The sequence below is a fragment of the Cicer arietinum genome, chromosome 7, assembly GCF_000331145.2.
Source record: "Cicer arietinum cultivar CDC Frontier isolate Library 1 chromosome 7, Cicar.CDCFrontier_v2.0, whole genome shotgun sequence".
Classification (NCBI taxonomy): domain Eukaryota; kingdom Viridiplantae; phylum Streptophyta; class Magnoliopsida; order Fabales; family Fabaceae; genus Cicer; species Cicer arietinum.
This window is the reverse complement of record NC_021166.2, coordinates 36,794,016-36,799,390: the sequence shown is the minus strand read 5'-3', so window position 1 is coordinate 36,799,390 and position 5,375 is coordinate 36,794,016.

The following is a 5,375-nucleotide window of genomic DNA, read 5'->3' as shown; positions in this document are numbered from 1 at the left end:
TCACACCAAGGGTTGATCAAGATGACTCGAATTCTGCCTTAAAAAAGGAAGCAGATTGGACAGTAGAAGATAAAGCTAAGGTACTTCTAAACTCTAAAGCTCAATTATTCGTATCATGTGCTTTAAGCAGGGAAGAAAGTGAAAGGGTAGATGAATGCACAACTGCAAAAGAAGTTTGGGATACATTGCAAACTCACCATGAAGGAACAAGCCATGTCAAAGAAACAAGGATAGACATTGGTATAAGGAAATTCGAATTGTTCGAAATGCAAGAAGGAGAAACCATTGATGAAATGTACTCAAGATTCACCACAATAGTAAATGAAATGCGCTCTCTTGGCAAAGCCTATACTGTGCAAGAAAGAGTAAGAAAAATCATGAGGTGTCTCCCAATCATTTGGAGACCAATGGTGACAGCTATAAGCCAAGCCAAGAACCTTGAATCACTGCCTCTGGAAGAACTAATTGGAACTCTAAGAGCTCATGAGGTAGTATTGCAAGAAGACAAACCAGTCAAGAAAGGAAAGGCAATAGCACTGAAAGTCTCTCAAGAAAAAATCACAGTACCAGTTGAAGAAGAATCAGAAGAAAATGAACAAGGAGATGCTGATGAAATCGCGCTTCTCACTAGAAGAATACAAAGAATGATGAGAAGAAGAGATCAAATCAAAAAGGGATTTCAAAACAGAAATCCTAAAACAGAGATTGACAAGAGTCAAGTCACATGCTTTGGATGCAACAAATTGGGACATTACAAGGCAGAATGTCCATCAAACAAAAATCCACCAAAACGATTTCCCTTCAAAAAGAAATCAATGATGGCAACATGGGATGATTCAGAGGAATCAGAAACAGAAGAAGAGGAAGAAGAAGCCAACATATGCTTGATGGCAAAAACAGAGGAAGATGAGGTAATGAATTCTGAACCATGTCATTTATGTCAACAAATGGGAAATGAATTTGATAACTTGCTAAATGACTCAAATCTCCTTATTCAAAAATGTAGTTCTCTGAAAGAACAGTTTTATAAAGAGAAAGAAGAGAAGGAAAGAAATCAAACTGAAAATAATTTGTTAAAAAAGATGATTCAAGAATTGAAAGAAACAAGAGTTTTTGAAAGTGAAGAATGTCAAGAACATTCTGCGCTACAAACGGAGAACGTTCAACTCAAAAATGAAAACGAACTTCTCAAAACTGATTTACTAAACTTCATTAAAGCCACTGAAACTTTTCATAACATCATGGGATCTCAAATAGGAATTTTTGATAAAGCTGGTCTTGGTTTCAATCAAACTCAAAAAACCAAACTTTATGAAAACTTCTTTGTCCCAGAAAGAAAGGAAGAAAAATGCAAGACTAGATGCTCATACTGTAGAAAACTTGGACATCTAGAGTTTGCATGCTACTTCAGGAAAAGGGATGAAAAAATCAAAAAGAAAAAGCTTTTTAAACATGAGAATCATCCTGTCAAGATTGTTTCAAAAAAACAGCAAAACGGAGAATGTTCTCCAGTTTGTTCCCCAAACGGAGAAAGTTCAAAGTTACAAGTTGAACGTTTCAAAAAATCTGTTAAACCAAAGTTCAACTCTCCTAAATCATATATTGCTAAACCCATTTCAAAATCAACAAACAACACAGCTGTTTCCAAAACAAGAATGATATACCACTTAAAAACTAACTCTCAAGGACCCAAAACAAAGTGGGTACCTAAAACTGGAATGATATCACCTGCAGGTTGGTTTTCAAAATACAAAGAGAAAGCCTTGGTTCTTGGACAGTGGCTGTTCAAGGCACATGACAGGAGATAGAAATTGTTTCATAACCTTCAGCAAGAAGGATGGTGGTTCGGTCACATTTGGAAATGATGATCAAGCTCAAATTAAGGGAAATGGAACAATTGGTAAGACAAACTCTGCTCAAATAAATGATGTCCAATACGTGGAAGGATTGAAACACAATCTATTAAGCATAAGTCAGTTATGCGACAATGGATGCGAAGTCACTTTCAAGCCAAAGGTATGTGAAATCAAGATGGCCAGAACTGGAAAAATTATGTTCTCTGGTAAGCGAAAGAAAAATTTATATGTGATATATTTGGATGAATTACCTGATGAATCATGCTTTATATCAATCAATAAAGATAAATGGATCTGGCATAAAAGGGCTGGACATATCAGCATGAAAACTATTTCAAAAATCTCCAAACTTGATCTTGTTAGAGGTTTACCAAAACTTAATTTTGAGAAAGACAAAATCTGTGAAGCTTGTGCAAAAGGTAAGCAAGTCAAGAGCAGCTTTCATACAAAAGATTTTGTATCAACAAATAGAACTCTTGAACTACTTCACATAGATTTATTCGGGCCTGTCAAAACAACAAGTCTAGGAGGAATGAAGTATGGTTTTGTTATTGTTGATGATTTCTCAAGATTTACATGGGTTCTATTTTTAAAACAAAAAGATGATGCATTTGAATCATTCAAAACATTTTGTAAAAAGGTGCAGAATGAAAAGGACTCCAGCATCATCTCTGTAAGGAGTGATCATGGAGGAGAATTCATAAATGCCTCATTCAAAAGCTTTTTTGATGAACTTGGTATATCTCACAATCTTTCATGTGCAAGAACTCCACAACAAAATGGAGTTGTTGAAAGAAAGAATAGAACACTACAAGAAATGGCAAGAACTATTTTAGAAGAATCAAATGTTGAAAGGTATTTTTGGGCAGAAGCCATAAACACTTCTTGCTATATCTTGAATCGTGTATCTATCAGAAAAATCATCAACAAAACTCCATACGAAATCTGGAAAAACAGAAAACCAAACATTTCTTACTTTCATATTTTTGGTTGTTACTGTTACATACTAAACAACAAAGATCCTATTGGAAAATTTGATGCAAAATCCGATAAAGCGATCTTTCTTGGATACTCAACCGAATCTAAAGGTTATAGAGTGTTCAATTTAAGAACTAATGTTGTTGAAATTAGTATGCATATATTGTTTGATGAGTTTGATGATCTAGATATAAGTAAAAAGGATGAGGAAGAAGAAACTCAAAATGAAACGCAGCAGGAAACAAGTCTGCAGAAAACAGAGATTGATAAACAATCTCCGTTTCATTCTCCACCAAAAAGCTGGAAAACCATTGGAGATCATCCTCAAACTCAGATCATTGGAGACACAGCTGATGGAATCCGAACCAGAAGATCATTCAAAAATGATGACGACAGCATGGCAATGATATCTCAGATTGAACCAAAGTCAATCAAAGATGCTATTACTGATCAATCTTGGATTAACGCCATGAAGGAAGAACTTCTACAGTTTGAGAAAAATGAAGTTTGGACTCTAGTACCAGATCCTTTAGATCAAACTGTTATTGGCACTCGATGGGTATTCAGAAACAAGCTTGATGAAGAAGGTAAGGTCGTGAGAAACAAAGCAAGATTAGTAGCTCAAGGCTACAATCAACAAGAAGGTATAGACTATGATGAAACTTTTGCTCCAGTTGCAAGGTTAGAAGCTATTCGAATACTTCTTGCATATGCATCTCATAAACTCATCAAACTGTTTCAAATGGATGTGAAAAGTGCTTTCTTAAATGGTTTTTTAAATGAACAAGTGTATGTAAAACAGCCCCCAGGTTTTGAAAACCAAGCAAAACCAAATCATGTTTTCAAACTTACCAAAGCTCTTTATGGCTTAAAACAAGCACCAAGGGCATGGTACGAAAGACTGAGTTCATTTCTGATCGAGAACAATTTTCAAAGAGGAAAAATCGATACTACCTTATTTAAGAAAACTGAAGGAAATGAATTACTCATTGTTCAAGTATATGTGGATGATATCATTTTTGGATCAACAAATGAAAAACTATGTGAAGATTTCTCAAAACTTATGCAAAGTGAATTTGAAATGAGCATGATGGGGGAATTAAGATATTTTCTTGGTTTACAAATCAAACAATACGAAAAAGGCATTTTTGTTTGTCAAGAAAAATATATCAAAGATCTGTTGATCAAATATAAAATGAATGAGTCAAAAATTATGACAACTCCCATGCATCCATCCACTTCCTTAGAAAAAGATGAAAATGGCAAATCTGTCTCTGAAAAAGAATATCGTGGAATGATCGGTTCTCTGCTATATCTAACTGCTAGCAGACCAGATATTGTGTTTGCAGTAGGATTATGTGCTCGATTTCAATCAGCGCCAAAAGAATCCCACTTAACTGCTGTTAAACGCATATTTAGATATCTCGTTGGAACAACTAATCTTGGTCTTTGGTATAGAAAAGGTTCCCATTTTGATATTATAGCATACTGTGATGCTGATTATGCTGGAGACAAAGTTGAAAGAAAAAGCACAAGTGGAGCATGTCAGTTCCTAGGTGAAGCATTAATCAGTTGGTCATGCAGAAAACAGAACACCATAGCACTATCCACAACTGAGGCTGAATATGTGTCAGCTGCAAACTGCTGTTCACAAGTTTTGTGGATCAAGAACCAACTTCAAGATTACTCTGTAAGCTATTCCAATATTCCAATTTATTGTGATAATACAAGTGCTATAAATCTGTCTAAAAATCCTATTCAGCATTCTAGATCAAAGCATATTGAAATAAAACATCATTTCATTCGTGATCATGTCAATAAGAAAGACGTTGAATTAATCTTCGTTGATACTCAAAATCAACTTGCTGACATTTTCACTAAGCCTCTTGTGGAGGATAGTTTTAATTCAATCAAGGAAAAACTGAGAATCATGAAAAATCCAGAAAATTCTGGTTGAAATCTGCTTCTGCAGAAAACGGAGATCGTTTATCAGTCTCCGTTTCGCGATTCATCATTCTCCGTTCTGGAAAAAGCAACAGTCTGCTTTTCCCTCTCAAAAGTAAAAAGGGAAATCTTGGCATTTATTACACGTGCCCTTGTGTCTGGTGTTAGCATGCTGACACATACTCTCTCCAATCCCCCAAAATGCTTTTCCCATTTTCCTAGGTACAAACTCATCATTACTCCACCTTTTTCTCTCTATCCACTCAAGTCAGGAAACTGCTCCTCTTCCCACCTCCTTTTCCCCAAAAGCTGGAATCATCTCTCTCTTTCTCTAAATCACGTTCACTGTTCATCTTCTTCATCATCTTCCTCCCAAAAAACAACAATGGCTCGAACCAAACAGTCTGCACGAAAAAATGCCTCTCTCTGTACACCACCCTCTTCATCGTCCTCATACCAATCCAGAGAGCGTTCTCCCTCTCCACCACCTCGCCCTTCACCACCACACTCATCTTCCGCCTCTCCATCTCCTCAAAACAGTCAAGAAGTTCTAAATCTCATGCCTCTGTCTACCTTTCTTCCACCACTATACACTCG